Below are 22,060 nucleotides of genomic sequence, written 5' to 3' on the forward strand. Positions count from 1 at the left end.
GCGAGTTGCACATGCAGGCTTAGTCACAGCACTGAGGGTGAGCTTGGATGAATATTGGTGTTGAAGCACACAATGCAGCTCAGATGTGTTGGTGGACTGATGGCTGTTGATTGTAAGGTTGTCTGGGACACCTGCAGGGGCAGTGGCACATACCCTCCGGTACACCAAGGTCCATCGAGGCACTTGTATCAACCATGTAGCCTTCCGAGACATGGAAAGGGGCAGCTCACAGGGACATACAGCAAGGGACATACTCGGGTGCAGTGCATTTCATTTCCATGTACATTATGATAAATGCACTGCCAACTTTGTTTCGGTCATGGTGGTACACAACTTGCTCTGAAGTCATGGCTTGCTATATGGGTATGTCTGCTTACCCAGGGAACATTGCATGTTGTGTGAATTGTGACACATTGGTGTTCCATTTGCCACGCACCCACCGGCGGCTGACTTACTGCATTGACTGTGTATGACCCATCACAGGGGTAATGTTATATATGGGTACAAAGCATCTACACCAGATTGTCTGTTTGTAGAGTAGTTTGTTGCTATGGGGCATGTTTGGTGGTGTGTTTTTGTGTAATTGGCATGTACAGGTTGTTGACTGTGGCTCTCTTTGCAGCATTGCAGTGCTCCTGTAACCGGACCTGAGAGTGCGCAGGCAGGAGGCCAGCACTCAAAACCAGAGCTAAGTGTCTTGTTGTTTTTCTTTCAAACTGCTCTGCATAGGCTTGCTGGGGGGTGCACTAATGCATGGATGAATGTGTAATTGAATTTGGTATGTTTTTTCCCCCCTAATCACCCGGAATCCTATGCAATTTTGAACCCTGTACCCTCTACCCGGTGTTCCTGCTTCCTGTACCTATCCAAGCAACGTTCCCTAACCCTATTTCCCCGCTGGGGTTGCGGATGCCTGTGTAAGCCCCAAACTTGCAGGCGCCAAAACCCTAGAGGGGGTGGTTGGTTCGTGCCACTCCTAAGCCTGGACTACAGAAGGCCATGACAATGATGTCCAAGTTTGTTTGGATTGTGTATGTGTTCATGCAGGTAGTACATTTTCGTGCATTCCCTACTTTCATGTGTCATTCCTCCTCCCCTCTCCTGCCACTCATTCCAGTTATCCAGTGTGCCAACACCTGTCCCGACTGCATATCCCTGAACCTCCTTCCCCACCAGGGTCTCAGGGGCCTGTGTGAGTTTGACCTTGCAGGCACCGGGACACGGTGGGGGTGGTTGTTTCGTGACACTCCCGCGCCTGTACACGGGACCTGTGACAGTACACATCCGTTCATGGTGCATCATTCTATGTTATGTACCACACATGGTTCACATCCTGTTGTGACATTGTTTTACTGTGCTACCTTGGTTGTTGCATCATTGTGGTAGTACTTGGCCTTTGTGAGGTACTGCTACGTCAAGTCATCTACTGGAGGGTGTTCTGGTTCATTTTTATGCCTTGGATTTTGTGATTTTGGAAATGAGTGTGGATTCTGAGGGTGCAGGCACCTTTTTACACACAAGGTGGGAGATGGTGACGAAGGGTAAAGGTGATCCTGTGGCCAGGAGGAATTGAGGGTTGAAGGCTCCATGACCCAGGTGCAGTTGTTCAGTGGGTCATGGTCATTTGTGAGCAAGGGGGGGGTCTTGTTGTTGATAGTTGCCTTGCCCTGCAGTGTGATGGGAACCCTGACATTGTAATGGTGGTATCCTATGTACATGTTGTGTTCTGCTGATCAATGCCTGTTCATGTGTTGTGTTTACCTTTCAGGTGCGAGGGGATAGTTGTGGTTTGACATGCTGGGGTGTACACATGGTGAATGTTCACATGTGATGTGTAGAGAACACTGATGGCCACTTGATTGCACATGCATATGTTGAGTGCATGTCCTTGCTGACCCACACACTTGCACTCTGATGCACTACATGTACTACCACCCTTGCATATCCACGTGTACACTGTTTGCCTTCTGGTGCCCACTGTGTCCCTGCAGCACATGTTCTGTGACCAATTATGGATCCTGTACATGCCTAATTTGCTTTTTGATGTGGTCTGTCGCTTAGATGTGATGCTCAGAGTGTGCATCACACACAATGGCTGTTCACTGTGCTTTGCGCTGAGCAGTGTGTTGCAGGAGTAGGACACAGCACACAGAAGCTGCAGTGTTGATTTTGCAATGCACAATGTGCATGTAGACAGGCATTCATTGTTATGTTACGTCTACAACTCTTGTAATGCATTTGGAAATGACTTATTTTGGGTGGGAGGTTGTTGGTCAGTCATTTCATCTGATTCCAGGTCAGGCATCATTGTCTGATGCCACTGTACATTTTGGACATGGCAATGTGTACCTTATTGTTACTGTGTTGGTGTATGGGTATTGCTTGCCATGTCATGTTGTGGTTTGGGAGGGTTTGAGTGACATAACAGTGATGGCCATGGCCTGTTTTGCAGGTGTGTGTGATTCACACCTTGCATGTCAGGGTCATCCGCTTCTCAAAGCAACTAGCTGGGGGTAGATCTCTCTCTGCAGAAGGGCCCTCCCTCTGGAACAGCCTTCCTGCCTCACTGGAACTTGAGGAGAACCATCTCCGGTTCGGGAAGCACCTCAAGACCTTCCTCTTTGCTTCTGCTTTCTCTCTGCCTCTCCCTTGCAAAATTCTTCACTGGAACTACACTGGATCTGCAACTGGGCCACTCTCACCGACCTCGGTCCCTGGCCCAGCCACTCTCCACTTGCACTGCCTCCCTGGCAACCCCTGCACTGCGGTATTGTCTCTCTATCCCTACAGCCCCCCCTTCCCAGCACTTGTCTGCACTTACCTTTGCAGTTGCCACCAGCTGGCCTATGTATTTGTTTTTTGGTCTACTTACCCTGTACTGCACTTCCCCCGTCCCCTTCCCCTTGCACTTTTCCCTTCCCCCTACCCTTGCACTTGCACAATCTAAATGACACCTGGCCTAGTAGTACCGTTGTCTGTCTTCCCTTGTTCCCCCCTCCCTGCCTCATCGCACCTTGAAATACTTGTGTATAGGCCATATCATGTCATGTCATATGTGTGCCTTTTGGTCACACAGGATAGCTTGTGTTTAAGTAGCTAGGGATGCAGACAATGTGGCACTTCCATGGCAACTATCTCAGGGTGGTAGGGTTGTGACAGTTGACTGTCTCTTTGTCATCATCGATTGTCACCTGGTATGTGCCAGGCCTGTGTGCACTCCGCAGGGGTGGGAGTTTAGGTGAAAAATGTGGCCACAAGCTGGGTCCGGGCTTCCTCGCCACGTGCCCTGTCCCCTCCCATGGGCAGCGCCTGTGCCTGTGGTTGGGGATGTGGGGGCACCACCATGTCCACCGGGACGCCCTGCCGTGTTGCAACATTGTGCAGGACACATGCTGCCACTATGATCCTGCTCACTACTGGTGGTGCATAGAGTAGCTGCCCGCCAGAGCGGTCAAGGGAGCAGAAACGTGACTTGAGCACTCCGAATGTGCGCTCCACTATGGCCCTGGTTGCAATATGGGCGGCGTTGTAACTTACCTGGGGTGGTGTGGTGGGATTCCGGATTGGCGTCATCATGTGGTTGCTCAGAGGGTAGGCACTGTCCCCTGGGGAGGTGTAAATGGTTGTGATTATTGGGGTTTGTTTATTTGTGTGTGTGTGTGTGACATGCATGCATGTGCAAGGGCATTTGTACTCACCTAGGAGCCATGTGTCGCCATGCTGCCCAGCTTCCAGGTCCCGGCCCAGGGCGGACATTCTGTATATGAAACTGTCATGGGTGGAGCCAGGGTAGTTTGCATAGACAGAGGTGATGATTCCCTTTGCATCGCATACCACCTGTACATTGATGGAATGCCAGTGCTTGCGGTTTCGGTAGATGTGCTCAGTGGCTCTAGGTGGACGTAGGGCCACATGGGTGCAATCTATGGCACCGAGAACTTTGGGGAAGTGTGCCACCCTGAAAAAATCCAGGACAACGGCCTGCCTTTCTGCGGGTGTTCTGGGCATGTATATGTGCCTGCGGACTGAGGGGCGCGCTGTCATGATTGCCAGTACCTGGTGTAGGCAGCGTGACTGCGTGGCCTGTGAGACCCCCCCCACTATGGCAATAGTCAGCTGAAATGACCCAGTGGCCAAAAAATGCAGGACATTGAGCAGCTTCTCCAAGGGGCTCAATGCTTGGGAGCAAAGGGTGGGGGATGTAAGGTCATCTTCCCACTCCCTGACCAGGTCTAGGATGATGTGGGGTGGAAACCTATACCTGCCATAGACCTGGTCGTCAGGCATCCCAAAAAGGCTTGTCCGTGGTGCGAAAATGCGTGCCCTGGCTATTCTCCTCCTCCTGCGGTGTCCCACGATCAGTGCTGCGGCAAATGGGGCATTCATCATAGCTGTATATACGTGTTTGTTGTTTGCGCGCACTTTTATACTGTGCGCGGGGACGCTTCCGCCTGCCTTCATGTGGCGGACGCGTTGACGCCTGTGTGCGTCTTTTGCCGTGCGCGGGTTTCCCGTATTCGAATCCATGAATACGGGTTGTTCGCGTGCGTGTGGGCGTTCCGTGTAGTTCCCTGCAGTACTTCCCCAGTTACGCCTTCTTTTTCACGCGTTATTCCCCATTCCGCGTGTTACGCCCACTGTTCCGCCCACTTTGGTTGTGTGCGCAGCGCTATGTGCGCTTTTGCTGTGCGCGTAGCCGTGTATGCCTGCTTGCGCCATGGCTGGATTGGGCGCACGGACAGCAGGAAACACGCGCAGCGTCTTCCTTGAATCGCACACGTGCACATGCGCTGCGTTCTCGCGCTTGCGCCTGCTTGCGCTGGGATTTTCGGCGCACGTTTGCTCCATGAATCGACCCCTATATGGGCTGGGTTGTTGGGAGTTGTAGGTTTATTTATTTTTATTTTTAATAATGCGCCATCTCGCCAAAGGGCCTCAAGGCGCACACAGAACGAACAAGACAAAAAGACACAAAAAAAGAATAGGGGGCAGAAAGTGACTTTAGATTCATGTGTTGAAACCTCACCTGACCCTCAGGTAACGTCTTCCAGCTGTGCTTCCCTGGATTCAATATTTTCACTGTACATACAGTATATGTACTAATGTGTAAAATGTAATGTTGCTTTTATGTTGTAATTTTTTCAATCAACATGGCTTTTTCATTCCCAGACAGGGGTCGGCAAAATTGCTTTTTATGTGTGTAATGGTTTATTGAGAAGCCACCCTCGACACAGGGACTTTCTTACTTCTTCACTTAAGTGGTTATGAAACAAAATGTTTAACAGATTCTATTTCTTTAGCCCTATCTCAGACACATGTCATGCCCCTTGCATCCCTCTCCCCTGAGCTAACAATGAGCCAAGAACCAGGCCGGTGTGCAGGAAATATATTGATATTTATTTAAATTAAAAGTAATAGAAATTAGCACAAAAAGGTCAAAACACCACTTTATCCGTGGCACAAAGCAATCAACTTCTCCCAGAATGAACAAATCACAAAAGTGAGTTAAAAAGAACACCACCATAATTCTTCCCTTTCTGTAAATTTCACTTCACAAAATAATTACACTGATCAATAAAAAAGAAACGTATGTATTGTTGTGCAATTTTGATTTTATTGCAGGCTTAAAAGACTAGCAGTAGGAGTCCAAGATTGGTTCAAATAAATATGGCAATTATGATTTCGCCCGCACATTTGGTTTAAAATAAAAACAGGGTGATTTAGTGGTTATTTTTTCCGTTTAGCGGTTGGTTTTTCTGACCCCCTTGCTTTGATCTATGTTTGGAAGTCAGACAGAAAAATTGGAATGATTTAGGGAATTTTGGATTTCAGACCACCCCTTGCTGAAAGGCCTGTATTGGGGAAGCTGGATAAACAGGTTGGAATGATTTAAGAACAAAATCAACCCTCTTCATTAAAGAAGCTGGGGTCAGCTGGGCAACAGGGATTGCCCAATTAAATTATAGGCTACAGTTTTCAGCGCAGACTGGGAAGTGAGCTTTGTTAATTTCGAATGTTAACAAAATCCACCCTGTAATGTTCTGCCAAATGGGGAATTAATTAAATTTATATTTTTGGTAACATAGGCCAAGGATCTACACAGTCCACCCACCCACTATAAAGGGAAAGTATTCAAGGCAAGCACACTCACCTTTTGGTTTCCCAATGCTCAGTTCTACTTACATAGCAAGACTCTGTTTAAGGGTCAGGAAAGCCAGCTGCATCTCATGACACTCTGGAAAGATAGGGCATGGGTCTGGCCACTTCACTCTCAAAGATTGCCTCCTGCTCTCCACCATAGGGCCCAGTAAGCTTTAATGCCTTTGTAGAAATAGACAGCTCTACCCAGATGCACTCTCAGCAGTCTCCTCTGGTGTCTCCCTTCAGCTGTCAGATGGTAAGTTTCAGCAACCTTCTTGAGGACCTGTCTCATCTCTCTGTCCTCCTGTCTTTCTCCTTTTCTCTCTGTCTGTCCTAGTGTCCCCTTATATAGCAGCGATGACACCACCAATTTTAAACTCTTTGGGAAGTACCCTGCATTATTCCCTGTCACTAGTATTGGACAGTTACCCTTCTCTCGCTTCCCAAACCCAGCCTCCAAGTCAGTATTGGCTTAGGGGTTTCGAGCAACATATGGCAATTCCCATTTGGCATCATCCTTTGTTCTCCTTTCAACTTTTTGTCAAAAACTAGTTATGTATCACAACTTCATAATTTTAGCAGCAACTGCCAGACTAAACATATTTTTCTGTTTCCACAAATCATGCGGAATTAAACCAGTGCTTAATTTGTAACAAAATAAGTGCCAGTGCCCAAAGAATAATGGCCCCATAAGGCCGGGTGCGGCTCTGCCTGCAGTGTGGCATTGGGCTGCCCTCAGCGCGGACGCAGCGCCACCCTCAGCGCGGGCACGCCGGCCGTGCCAGTTCAGTGCTAGACCTACCTAGATCGGCCCCCCACCAGCCCATCACACTGCTGCTGCTCCATGTCAAATGTTTGCCGCTGCAGCAACTGCTGGCACAGGCTAGTAGTAAATACGCAACTAAGACATGTTCCTCCTGTAACTGCGCCTCGATGCCCCCGGGCTGTGTGAGCGCTTTAAAAATGCAAATAAATAAAAAAGCATTCTGTTTCAGTCACTGTTGCACTGTATTTGTCTCCCTTCTGCCCCATCTTACAGTCTGTTAAAGTACACCAAGTATTGTTAATCAGTTACCTCCAGGAAGAGCACCCTCCCCTCAGCCCATTCTTCAGTAACATCATCCAGGTGCTTTGTGTAATCAATTTACTCTCAAGCCCTTATCAGTCATTACATCTCATGAATTCATCCCCCTTCACCCTTCCTTCAAGCATGAGCATCGTGTTGTATAACTTGGAAAAAGTCATTTCTGCAAGAGATTCTTGTGAAATCAACGGCCTGTGCTACTTCTGCTTTAGGGCCTCTTTCCACCTTAGCACATATTAAAAAACTAAATATGTTTGTCACCCAATATTCAGGAGCCAGAGGAGAATGCATATTCGGATATCTCCTTCCCACTGACAGGTTCTTGACATACTTCACTAAACTGCCTGGTGTAACAGACACCCACCTCCCTATCTGAGGATTCCTATCTGAGGATTGCATGTGCTCTCATTCGGAGCACATGCTCGGAGCGTATTGTACCCAGGTTAAAGGGCCACATCTGGTGTATAAACCACACATCAGGATAGAAAACATGTGCTGGAATTATGTAAAAAAAATGACAACAAAAGATGGTTGAGAATTATACTCGAATACTCAACTAGTGCTTTTATTTATGACGACAGATTAGTGGGCATGTGCACCATGTTTATCCCCATCTAGTTTCCATGTGTGTATCGTTAAGCCTGAAATGGCATTTCAGAAGTTCGTCTTTGCATGGGCTTTTTCGCAAAGTGCAGCCGGTTCGGTTTCGGCCCAATACATGCACCATTCCGGGTCCCCTCGCAGAAGGTCTTTTGTGAACTAATGAGGCCGATAACATTAAAAGGAAGAACGGAAACACCCAGGCAAAAAATCACCGTTCATGTTTCGCTTAGATGAATGATATCCAGAGTCGGATTGGGGCATACAATTGTCTCGAGTCAGGCTTGGCACCAATGAAAAAGTGGCCAAAGTTGCAAACGACAATTCATTCCTTTTGTGACAGACACTAGTGGGACCACGCTGCCGCCCGTGCCCCGCCCGGTACTGGGCTTTGCCCTGCATTGTCTCAATCACTTAGGCTACCTTCCGTGGGGCCACCACCACTACGGCCATGCTGAGCCTGTTGATGACAAAAATAGGTGCGCAGCGCAGCGGCCCCAAGGAAGGTAAGATTTTAAAAGAAAAAAACGTATATTTGGGTGGCTGGAGCCCATCACTTTCAAAGTGATGGGCCACAGCCGCCACTCAAAATAAGTTATTTCTTTTAAAACCTACCTTCCGTGGGGCAGGGCCCCGGCCACCGGCCCCATGGAAGGTCAGGTTTTCAAAGAAAAAAGTAAAAAACCTACTTTTGGGCACAATCCACGGGCCCAGCTGCCCGCGGCAGAGTCATCTGACTCAGTCTGTGGCAGCCGGCAGCCCCAGGTCACAGAAATTGGCCTGGGCCTGGCACTGACTTCAGTCAGCAGCACACTCAAACAGGTCACACAGACAGAAGCCCGGGTGCGGACGGGCCCCTGGTGGGGACCTGACTCCTGGGCAGTCAGGACACCACCAGGGGACCGTGCCACCACCCGGGCCCCAACCTGGGCCTTCCTTGCCTGATCACTTGACTGTGACAGGCTCAGGTTGCACCACATGCAACAGCAAGTGACTTACCTGCTTTGCCAGTTGGGACTTGGTCTCCTGTCGGGGCCTCAGAAAGCAAATGAAAAAGCAGGCAGAGGGGGCCCAAGGAAGCAAATAGGCCGTACCACGCAGAGCAGCAGGGCAGACTCTCTCTCTCACAAGTCAGGACCGACGACGCCATGCCTCCACACCTTCACTTCACAGTAACTCGTGAAATGAAGGTGGCGCCGCGCTGCCTCCTGTGGCAATAACAACACGTCACCATGTAATTTCACTGGTTCAGAAGAACATCCCATGAAAACTGCACATTCTATGTTACTATACAGAATGTATCAAATACTGCATAGTAACAACAGAATTGTAGTTTTCATTGGCTGTTGTTTGTAACAGTTTGTTGTTCATTGCTATTGCTGGCCCCTCCCAGGCCCAACCAGTCATGGCCTGCAACCTGCAAGCACGAGAGAGATCGAGATCAGAATGACAAATCTCATTGATTTATAATCGAAGCAAAGCGAAGTGGAAGAACAAACAAAGCAATTGCACGTGCGCCCCACAAATTAAGCACTGAATTAAACGCCGACCACCAAACCTGTATCATGTAGTACAGCCATGTGGCACCTTTCTGCTGTTTCAATAAAAAGCACAACAGTTATGAATATGTAAGTTATTAAGCATATCCCTAATTTCATTTTCCACCCACTCACCAACTCTCACATTTGGAACATGTTCATATCGGCCGTAAACCTAGTTTAACTGACCCTTACAGTTCCCAGAGTCACAGGAAGATGAATTTTATATCCCCAAAACCGCCTGGAAACCACATAAAAAATGGTACATAGATGTTCTGGTACATAGATGAAATCCATCCACCTTATGATGGCTGAGAAAAAGGCCTAAATGATAATAGTCATTTTAAATAAATTGTGAATGTTCATTTGCGACAAATGGTCCTGCTCCTGCTTCCGGCCATTTGTTTTCACTGGGTCAGCCTGTACCTTTACCAGTCTCTTTTGTGTTGGAAGCTTGCTCTTTGAAGTGGGTGCCCCCATTTTCACACATATCAGTTGTGCGTCAGCCGAGGATGACTTTTCTTGAACTCCCTGCTTTCAGAGCCAGCAGGTCTGGAGAGCACTGAATTTTGATGCCTTTAGCAGGACATTTTTTATTGCGGTTGGTCATTAGATGGGAGATGTGACATCCAGGCTGGAAGTGGGAGATGTCCTTGTGAAGCTTTGACCACAGCCAGTAAAAGGGTCTGCCTTGGGCTGACATTTTGTTCACAAAGACAAAGGGGCTCTCCAAATGTCACTGGAGCTTTGTGGGAGAAACATAATATGCATGGCTCTTTGTCAACCCACACATCATGTTTTGTTTTCCTTACATTTTTGTGTGAGGAGTGATTTTTTTCACTTTTTCTTTTTCAAAAAACGTTTTTATTTGCACACACATGTGCAGGCCGTTTTTGTTTTCAATGATTTAAAATCCTGTATTGCATGTTACAGGGATCTTTGATTCCTCATTCTTTTGCATATCAAAATGCTGCTTATCCATTGATAATGAGAGGAAGGTCCCTTTCCACATGGCTTTAATTTTACTTGAAAAACAAAAACAAATGCCAGGCAGTTTTTGTTTCAATTTTAAAATCTTGCGATTCATGTGAAAGGTACTTCTGTTTGGGGCCTTTAAATGCACCTCACAGATGGTTCCTCTGCTCGACAGTCATAAAGCGTGCCTGGGATGGCAGCTTTTCAACTTGTTGATGTGGACCCATTTTTCTTCTGTCAGTTCTTCTTTTGGGATGTGTTTCTTGTAAGCAACAGGTGATATATTATCTACAATCTCAAAGGCACCACGCCAAGATGGGAGGAATTTCCACTCCTTCTCCTGATTAATTTGAAAATTGTACAGGTAAACCTTGTCACCAATTTCATACTCTTTCTTGGTGGTCTTTAGATCATAGTAGGTCTTCATTCCTTCATCCAACATTTCTAAACTGCACTGAGCATAAGCAAAAACATGCTGGAGGTGCTTCCTAAAATTTTCAATGCACTCATGAGTAGTGGATGCATTTTTCAGTGTCTGCTCCGGAGTCTTAGAGAGCAGGTGCTGTGGTAACACCATTTTTCATCCAATCATGAGATCAAATGGAGACACCTTTGTTGCAGAAGATAGTGTAGACCTAATAGCCATCAGGACAAGCAGCAATCAGATGTCCCAACTGGGTCCAGAGTATGCTACAAACTTCTTTAAGATACTCACCATTGTTTTGTTGTATCTCTCGGACCCCCCGCTTGAGCCTGGGCTGGTAGGCAATGTGGAGTATTATTTTTACCCCTAGAATGTCCCACATCTTTTCCATCACATCACTGGTAAATGGACTCCCTCTGTCCAACTCAATCCTTTGTGGGAGGCCGAAACGAAAGAAGATGTGGTTGATCATTAGAGAAGCAGCTGTCCCTGCCTTACTATTCAGGGCTGGTAGACATTCCACCCACTTCGTGAACAATCATGTTACTGTCAACATATACTTGTTTCCTCTAGAGTAGTAAATCACTGGCCTGATGAAATCGACTTGCAAATCTGACCAAGGCAATGTCACTCCCCTTTTCTATAGGCTAGCTCTATGTGTGAGTGAACTGGGTTGGATTTGAGCACACACAAGACACCCCTTTAGGTAAATGTCAAGGTCCTGGCGCATGTGTGGCCAGAAGACAACCTTGCACAAGATTTCCTGTGTCGCATTAAATCCCCTATGACTGGCAGTGGCCGCATCATGGGTGTGGTTCAATATCAGACTTCAGAATGAGGTAGGTACCACCCACTGGTCACTGCCAGATAGGGCTCTCCTTACCAACAAACTGCCTTGGATACGGAACGTCTTGGAGAACTTTATCAACACCCAGAGATCCTCTTTACCGGTATAATCTGACTAGGTTAGAGCAAAGCTTACGGGGTCTTCAATGTGTCGATAACATTTCCCGATGATTGGGTCCTATTTCTGTGCAGTGATCACATTTGCATCTGGGGTATCTTTACTCCACTGGGCTGTTAAGAGTTAGGTGTTAGCCCGAGTTTGTGACCTGGTGACAGCTGCCATTTGGATTTCACCCAGCAGGGATTCTGTTTCTATGAAATCCCCCTGCAGAGCTTCAGTTTTAGACAGCTTTTTAGCCAGGTCATTCTGGCCTCTCTATCTTTGAATGACCTCTTATCTTCTTCCAATAGATGGTTGTTAGGCAAAGTTTGTATGCAGTACCCTTTGGGACCACTACACACAACTATGACTACAGGTGTAAGCAAAACCAACCTTTGGTATAATTCAGTACTACACAGTTTTGTGGTAGCGCTGCTGAGCAGTCAGGCTTATCTCAAGGGGGAATGTGAGCTGTAAGGATGTTACACAGGGGTCTATAATTACAAGTATTAAAATAGATTATTATACTCAAAGTTTCTTGGTAAAACACATATTAATTTATTTCACAGTCATTTATAAAACATTCACGAGAAGGAGGCAATCTATATCACACAAAAATATACTTCAGTACTTCACAATATCAGGTTCTGAGGCATTGAAGGAGGAGCAAAATGGCATTCAGAGCATTTGAAGTAGGAGCCAAAAGGCGTAAGTTAATAAAACAGATATTACAGTTACTCCTAAACAGTGCTAATAGTTTGAGTTCGCCAGAGGAGCTGATTCAATACAATAGGTTAGACCAAAGTCAATGGGCTAAAGTCTTGTTTAGGGTAAAGCAGCTCTGGCAGTTAAACGGAAAAGTCTTTGCCAAAGTTCTCAGAAATAGTTCATAAAAGAAAGATTCATATGTTGGATCACAAGCTGACGAAGCCTGCAAGTTGCCAAAGTTTCAAGCACTTTCGCAGTGAGAGGTAAATTCTCTCGGTCAGGTTTTCACAGTACCTTACAATGAAGAAAAAGATGCAGCTGAAGACGTCTGTTCCTGGCAGTTCCTGCAGAGCTCGCTGTTCCTGTGCCTCACTTGTGGGGACAAGAGGGAGGACATCGGAGGACTCCTGCACTGCACGGGGACTGATGAAAAAACAGGCAAAAGCAAATGTTTGATTCCGGTAGCTGTAGTCAAGCACACACACTGGTGTCCTTCTCCTTGGCTATTCGGTTTCCTGCAGCACTCTGAGGAAAATACAACCAGCTCCGAGAATGGTATCCAGGTGGCTTACGAGTTGATTGGTCCCACCAACTCAAAGGGAGAAGTCGTCCTTGAAGGGCTTCTCTGTCGAGATGAACTTGGCAATTCAGACCTGCAGCAGGGCTTCACTGGGCAAACCAATGGTCCAGGAATTGCAGCAGCCGTCCTCTTCCAGCTCGTCTTTGGTTCTTTCATTCCAGTGGACGACTGTGCCTTCCAAGCCAAGAGACTCACCTTTTATCCAGTTTCTTCCCATTCATTCCAACCTAGCTGCCACTCATCCAGCAGGGTGGCTGTCCTTGCCGGACAGTCAGCCAGTCATTCACGCCAGAGTGCATTTGGGTCTCCTAGGAGACTAAGCACAGGGAGTTTTCGACACCTTCCTCACTTCCTGCCCATAACAGACACCCGGGTGCCAGAGGCGGTCTTCAGTCCTGAAGCCTGTCAAATGTGTAGAAACAAAAGGGCCAAACCTGGTTTGGCGCGCAGAGACAAACTCTAGAAGGACCTTTCCAAAAAGAAATGGCGAAAAAAGAAGACTGGGACCTGTGTAAAGAAAGGAGGCTCAGGCACCATCTTGAAAAACATGGCTCCCGCGATTTAACACTACAGATGTTCGCGGTCAGGAAAAATCATGGTAGTTAGTTGTAAAAACACTGCCACCAGCCAATTCGAGAGGAAAGGGTGGCGTTTGATGGCTACATGAGTTTCTAGACATAGTGGATACTAAATAACCCCTCCAGCACTCTTTTGTAAGATAGGGTGTGCTGGGTCTAGGAATTTGAAAAGACTAGTAAAGTCAATTTCACTATACTTTCTCTGGGAAACAGTAGTTTATCCCAGAGGAGATATTTAAACCTTGGGACAGCCTAAAAGGCTTCCCCTGTGTCACTGCACTAAGGGTGCTCTGTGACACAAATACAAAGATGATGCCTTTGGAGTTGTCATAAACTCCATAACCAAAAGAAATAAACACAGAAAACAAACAGAATTGAAAGTACAGAGTCCCAAAGTTCAGCAAAAGAGCTGGGGGTCTCTAAGGTAGAGAGGAAATGGCACATTTATGAGAATTCTTCCTAACAATAATCATGTCATCGGAGGTCACCAGATCGTCAATTGACTGGATCAGTTTGGCATGCTTTAGGGGGTTGTTGTTGGCACAATTCATTCCTCGATTCTTCCAGTTAATCAGGTGCTCCACAAACCTGTTCCTGACATAATCAGAGTCAGTGATTATGAGGAGTTCATTGAGTTGGTGGTGCACTGCAGTGAGGATGGCTTGATAAACAGCCATCAACTCTGCAACCTGACTACTTTGGGGTCTGATTTTATAACCAGAAGAGGGCTTTGGGGTATCATTCAGCCAGGCATTCCCAATGCCAACCACCAGTTATTTTTCCCTATTGCTATCGACATGGTAGGAGCACTCATCCCATAAAATGTGGGTATCCCCTGACATGTGTCTTCTTCATACGATTTGTGTGGGGAACTTAAGTATACCTCCATGTTGTTGTTGGTCATTAAACTTTCACCCTCAAGACAGTTTTCTTGACCAAAATCATGCCAGTCAGCTAACACTTGCACTTGGGGAGTCTTCTTGGTTTGGCCATATCTGACCTTCACAGGAAAGCCTTGCATATACAGAATCCAGGAAGTAATTCTGGAATTGCTAACATTCCCTGCCAGGATTCTGCCACTTTGTAGATATTGCAAGGGTTGCTGAGGAGTTTCGACAATGATGTGCTCCCCCTGTATGAATGGGCAGTAATTTTTCAGCACGCAGACCATTGCCAGGAGTGCCTTCTCACAGTCATTGAATCTTTCTTCCACAGAGGACAAAGTCTTGCTTGCGTATGAGATGACCTTGTTGACCTTGTCATGCTTTTGGTACAATACCGATGTTAGGCAAGTATCTGAGAACCCCATCTCCAATAAGAACTCCTTGTTCTTTATGGGGTAAGCCAAACAAGGAGCCTGGGAAAGGCTTCTTTTCAGTAGTTCAACTGCAGCGGATTGTTATGGACCCCACTCCCATTTGACACTGGCTTTTAATAAATGGACCAAGTGTCGAATGACCTCTGCATAGTCTTCAATGAACTTTCGACTATAATTAGTAAGTTCAAGAAGGCTTCTTAATTCTCAAGAGTGTTAGAGTATTTTACTATCAATAAGGCTTCCACCTTCTTCTCCTGGGGATTAAGACCCTGAGGTGTGATCTCGTGCTCTAAGAAGTTCACTCTGGTTTTACACCACTGTGCATTCTGAATGGACAGTTTTGCTCCAGCCTTCTGCAACTGGGTTAGAACATAGTGTCTTTCTGCCATATGTTCCTCCACAATTGAGCTCTTGATCAAAACATCATCCACATAGGCCAGGTTTCCCCTTTCACCAAAATCTGGCGTGGCCTCATGTAGGTAGATGTTGAACGCATTTCTGAGGTTTATGTATCCAATGGGGATTTGAGTCCATGTGTACTGTTGCTCCCCAAAGGTAAAGGCAAGCTTGTACTGGTCTTCCCTCCTCACGGGTACTGTCCAGTAACCGTTGGTCAGGTCAATGGTGGTGTACACCTTTGACCGTTGGGTCTGGGTCCGTCCCATATCGATGTAGGGAAGGGTGCATCTTGACATGTGGACCCATTTGTCCTACTCCCTCAGGTCTGCACATAGTCTCCATTGGCCGTTTGGTTTAAGGATCCCCACTACCAGGTTGTTGAAGATACTGTGGATCAGACATATTATCCCATGGGATTCAAAATTGTTAATAATCTCTGTGAGTGACTCCACAGATGCAAGAGGTAACCAGTATTGTTTCACAAATATGGAAACCATCTTGGGGGCCGTGGGAATGGTTGTTTAATGAATGGATGTGCGTCCACAGTAATATTAGTACACTGAAAAGGTATCCTGGAATTCCAGGAAGATCTGTTTTAGCTTGTGTCTTTGCTCCTTGGTCTCACAGGCATCATCCAGATTTATCCTTTCCTCGACCATCGGCTTGAAACCTGGAAAGACCTCAGGTTGGCAATTTCAGCAGTATGCTCCAGTTGGGTGGAGAGATCTCATTTGATGGTGTTGACCTGTACAGGGGATTCAAGGTAGTGGTCCTTGACTCTGAACACTACCTCCTTCCTCCTAATGTCACAGGTCACCTCTTCCACACCTTAGGGGCAAGAAGAGCACAACAGCAAATTCTCACCATGCTTAGTAAAAATCTTTTCTGGAGGAATATCGTTGCTGATGTCGAAACAGTTGTTTGGGATTGGTCCCATGATTTCATTAACTAAACCAATGGAATAATGTTGGGTATCAACCACCATTCCAATAAAGGTGTCTGCACCCAAAGTGATACTTCGAGGTTCCCTGTTATCCACGAGTATTCAAATGGTGTTTTGTTCTAGGTCTACTAGAGGTGTCAGATTTAAATAAAAACCTTGTTTTTGGAGATGGAAATTTAGATTTATATATGTGTCCTGATGTTTGAGGTTCTGTGCTCGCTTAATTTTGAGGGGAAGAGTAAATTGTCGCACCTGTCCTTGGATGGTAACCACTTCTCGCACTTGAACTTCAACCACAATAAGGCAGCAATTGAGCATGCCGGATTGCTTTTTCAATGTTGCCAAAGCCTATGGCGTTACTCCCCAGTCGGGACCAGGCTTTATTATTAATTAGGTTCAAATTGATACTAAATCGGTTGAGAATGTCACTTCCAAGATTAAAGGTGAAAGGGACATCTCTCACGACCCAACAATTATAGTCTATGCTTTTGTTGGCAATGGACATTTTTAGCATACTGTTTAGGCTTACTGTTGTTGATGCTATTTTAGATCCTTTGAGTTTTTACACGTTGTTCTGTGATTTTCTGTGCATTTATTTTTATTTGTGTGCATGCGCTTCCCATTGCCCAAATTTATTGTTTGTGTATTTTTATCATTTTTCTATGGCAATATTTGTTCTATGAGCATAGCATTTTCTCTTACGCTTGGTACTTCATTAGTCTTTCTTTCATCGCTGTGCATCACGCGGTCACGTTGCCCTCATTGACGACACTTATATGTCTCCCATTTTGGCAGTTCAGCAAACTTGCGGAGCGGGCACAACTGATACGTGCCAAAGGCGCACATAAGGCAAGCCCGTCTGGGCTTCGGCATGGTGGCTAGGTCAGGCTCCCTCCCCATAACTGGTGAGGCTGTTGCTGGTTCTTCCACTTTCGGAAGACGGGAACAGCTTATTGCCGTCGCTCCGCCTGACACTTTATGGCCCACTGGCTTTTTACTCAAATCAGCTGCTAGTATTCCGTGGCCAGTATCTAATTCCTATCAGCTAAATTGTTTGTTATGCAATGCAAGGTCCTTGGTGGCCCACGCTGTGGACTGTTTCAATCTGTTATCTGACATCAAACCAGATTGTTTACTGGTGAGTGAAACCTGGCTCTCCGAGTTCTCTGGACCCACTGTTGTAGCAATGTCCTCTATTGGCTATAATATGCTGAGATCCGATCAAGCTGCCAATCATCCTGGGAGTGGTGTTGCTTTTATATTTAAATCCAGATTTGCATCTACTGCAATTATTTTGCCTATTCATTGCAAGGTTGAGGCACTCTTGGTGCACATGCTTCTCTCTGCTTCTAGGACTGTTCATGTTCAAGTGGCTTATCGCACCCCAGGCTCTGATTCTACCTTTATTGATATGTTTGCTGATTTTGTAGTGTCTTTACTGCTACAATACACACATTTGATTGTTGCTGGTGATTTTAATTATAGTTGCAATGACCCTTCTGATAAAGCTTCTGCCAAGTTCATTGCTGTTATGGATGATCTTTCGCTGGTGCAGCTTGTCACTGAGCCGACACATATCCTTGGCAATCATCTCGATCTGGTGTTTGCTAAACAGGATCTGCTGGTTGTTTCCGCTCCCTTTCGCATAACCTGGTCTGATCACTTTTTCATCCCATTTGTCTATGATTAAATTGACTGCCCTTTGGTCTCTGGTAAGCAGAGAGTTAGGAAGCGAAATTGGCATGCGGTCGATCCTTCTTTGCTGGCAGCTCATATCAATGCTTGCTGCAGTGCTGTTCCTTATTTGGATCTTAGTGCTCTTTGCAAAATATTTACCATGGCGGCTGATTTGCTGGCCCCCTTGGTGGAGATTCAGGTACGCAGTAGGCTGTCTGAGCCTTGGTTTAATGATGACCTCAAGTCTCTGCCTCATTACGAATCAGGCGCTAAGGGGTTAACGGCGCCGTAAACGGCGCCGACCCTTAACACCTGATTCCGAGGTCCCTTTGCGCCATGGTGAGTTTAACGCCTGCTTTTTGCAGGCGTTAAAATCCATGGCACTAAGGGACCATGGTGCTAATTACGCCACCATAATTTACGGTGGCGTAATTAGCGCCTTCCCCACTCCCATTATGCCCTATGAGGCAAAAATGGGAATGGGGAAGGGTAAAATGGGAAATGGGGATTTACCGCCCCACTCGCCTTGGAATGGGGCGGTAAATCCGCCATCCACCATGGTGTAAACATAGTTTACACCATGGTGGTAAGGGTACGACCCAGGCGGTAATTTACCGCCTGGGTCGTAATTAGGCACTCTGTCTCAAATGCAGGCAAGCAGAACATTAATGGTGGTCTTCTTAATCTGCTGGGGATAGGACTGTTTTTTGTGCCATCTCCTCTATGTATCATCTGGCTATCAAACAGGCAAAACAAAAATTCTTCACCTCCAAAATTGAGAACTCTATTACTCAGCCTAAAGAGCTTTTTAGGGTAGTGCATTCTCTGTCTGCTAAAGAGTCTTCTGATAACTCTAGCCCTCTGACCCAACAACGTTGCAATTCTCTTGATGATTTCTTTGTCCATAAAATTGACAATATTCAGGATCATACTTCCGCCACTCACAATCCAGTGGTGGTAACGCCAAGTTTATCCACTGCTTTACTCCCGGGGCCTATGTTACCTTCTGGTACTTTGGGACTCCTTTCTGCTGTTTACAGCTGTGGATATCACTGCAGTAGTTGCGAGAATTAAGTCATCTTCTCGCACTGAATCCATCTCTTTGAGAGTGGTGAACTCCATCCTCCCCTTGATTATGTCTAATATCATGGCTGCGGTGAATCCTTCTTGTTCTACCTGAACCATTCCCTCTGTTCTTAAATGTGCCACAGTGATTCCTTTGTTTAAAAAAGCCTCCTTGGACCCTTTAGTTCTTGCAAACCTTCGCCCTATCTCACTCTTGCTGTTCTTTATGAAGCTGTTAGAATACCTGTTCTCCACGCTGCCTGGGCGGTTTTGTGAAAATACGTCCTTGTTTGATGCTTTCCAGTCAGGCATTAGACCAGGACGTTTTACCCTACATTTATGCCTGTGTGTTATACTTTAGGGATCGCTTTCTTCTTGCTGTGCCTAGGATTTACCGTACTAGAATTGGAGGCCGTTCTTTTTCCGTTAAGGCTGCCATGTTGTGGAATGCCCTCCCCTTTGCTCTTCATTCTGTGGCCGCCCATTTGCAATTCAGAAAGGCTCTGAAAACTTTACTCTTCTACCCCTTCTTCTTCCTCAATAGTGCTTACTCAGTCATAGCGCCAGGTTGTCTTTCGGTGTCTTTTGTGCTGTACCTTGGTACGAAAAATACTAACATAGCATAATGTAACATAACGTAACAGGAGATGTTTGGAATTTGGGGTTTCCAGACCTACTAATGTGGGAATGATGTGATCTTTTGGGAGTTTCCTTAATAATTCTTCACTAATGAAGCTCCTTCCATTATTCAGGCATACTCTGGCGAGCACTGGTTCCTCTCCCTCATTTAACTGAATTGGGAAAAACAACTACTTTCCCTTTTTCTGAATGTCCATCAGACTTTGAGTGGATTATTCCTTGTCTGGTTTCACCGGACTGAAGGTTTCCTCTGATTTTGGACCGGTGTGAAATTTATGGGTGTTCCCTTCCAGTGTGGATTGCCACTTAAAACTGGGAGGAAGGTTGATTTTCAAAAATTGAGATGGGTTCCCATCACCAGAGTCTTCTCATACAGAAATGACTGTGATGTGTGGCACTTGGTTATTTTTGAAATGGAACTCTACATTCTTAGAACACTGATCAATTACGTGACAGGTACCATTCAGGCTAACATAATTGGTACTCATTTTTTATTTGATAGGGAGGTTAGTCTGAGTCCATAGGACCTTGTTTACAAGGTTGAGCAGAGGTGATAACCTCGTCAGGAGATTGTTCCCCAGCAAACAAGGTATGCCCTCTGGACTCACAAGGATCACCGGATGTTTCAGCCGGTGCCATCCAATTTTTATGTCCAGATCTGCAGTCCCTTCAACAGAAACATCATTCCTGTCGAAATTTTGTGGGGAAGTGGTGTGAGTGGAATTTGGTGGCCCTCCCTGTCCTGAGTTTAGTTGGTCAAAGTGTCTTTTTTACAGGAGGGTGACCTGGGATCTGGTATCCACCAGAGCTGAGAATTCACACTGACCTTGCACCTTAACCAGTGCATAAAACCACCCTTCTTTCTCCTCCAAGGTGCAAAGAAAGTGAAAGTTATTTGACAGCCTGTTGGTCATTTTCTTAATATTGAACTCCGACACAGTGTGATCTTGGGCAGTTTTCTGTGTCGGAGTTCGGATATCTGTAAAAAAACTTTGCAACTCGCAATGGGTATTGTTGGGGAATCCTCCTTTTCCCCGTATCCTTGGCTTCCCTGTTACCTGACGACAGTTCTCAGAACATTTTTGGAGAAAGGACACTATCTCTGTTTCACTTCCGTGTGGCTCACATGTTTGAGGTTGATTAGTTTCTGGTTCTGGGTCAGTCTCCATACTTAACCTGTCCCACTCTTTTGGAACCCATTTTTCCTTCGGAGGGATCCCCCCATTTTTTAAAGAGAAGGTCTGCCTGCCTGAATCTTGCATAGATTATTCTCTTTCAAAGGGGATAATCTGGAGTTCCTCCACAAAGTGGGTTCTTCTTTGGCCTCTCCTACTTACCCCTTGCTCTTTGGGTTTTATAATGTTGGGGGTAGAAGAGACTCTTTCAGGCTGAGAGTTTTTTAGGGGTTCTCTTTGGGTGACAAAGGAAGCTTCCTCAAGGGGTTGGCATCTCCCCCTCCACCCAGGCCTCCTCCTCCGGAACTTGTGGTTTGTTGGAGGTTTCCTTCTGTCATTTCCCCCCTGGGGCATCAGACCTGGGTGTTGGGGAATTCTGGGAAGCAGGTTTTGGATGAGAGTTGGACTGAGCCCACAGCATGCACCCCAGATCATTGGTCAGTTCCTGGACCTGTGCTCCAGTTGTAAGACCTTGTCTGAGTGGTGGGGAGGTCTCAGGTCATACCTCTGCTGCTCCTGAAAGGGGTAACTGTCCCTTCTCCCAGAGTAGCTCACATACTAGAACATCCCCCCATAATTTTCCATCCTGAATCTCCCTTCTCTCTGTTCAGGGATCTATTGTCCTAGAACCGGGGAGAGAGAGGAGGATTGTTTTGGAAGATCTGACTTGGGGGATATCTGGGGATAAAGTTCAGATTGGGAAGTGGAGTGATACTTCTCTCCTGAGGGAAGTTGGAGGGAAGTTTCCTGCCACTTTCCATTCTGTGTGCTAGAGATGAATACTCATCAATATCAGACAGGGACTGGCCTTCCTGATCAGTTGAACTAGGCCTGGGTAAGCAACTTCCTCATGTCACCCTGTTCTGGATAAGTGGCATGCATGAGGTCAGTTCCCATTTGTACATGAGAGGATATAAATGACTGGCATGGGGCCCCTGCAGGAGGGGCACCACACCTTGATCAGTGGGCTTTGTTCCATATCCTGATTGGTCAGGGTGCATCAGGTCCTGTTTATAATTTTCAATTTCCTTGGTGAGGCTCTCATACCTGTGTCTCTCTTTATTTATTTGCTGTTGGTAGTCAGAGTGCTGGCTTTTTAATTCTGACACTAAGGCCTAATTAGTCTAATTTAAGCTGCTCTGAGCTACTAACCAATCCATTGTTTGCTGCACCTGCTGTTGAAGAGATTAATTTTCCCTCTGTGAGCCTTGTAAGCTGCATGCATATTCAAGGTGCTTTTCCTTCAGGGGACTAATCTCTTTCTCTTGTT

Source organism: Ambystoma mexicanum, chromosome 1q (genome assembly GCF_040938575.1).
Source record: "Ambystoma mexicanum isolate Mex_15411 chromosome 1q, UKY_AmexF1_1, whole genome shotgun sequence".
In the NCBI taxonomy this organism is placed as follows: Eukaryota; Metazoa; Chordata; class Amphibia; order Caudata; family Ambystomatidae; genus Ambystoma; species Ambystoma mexicanum.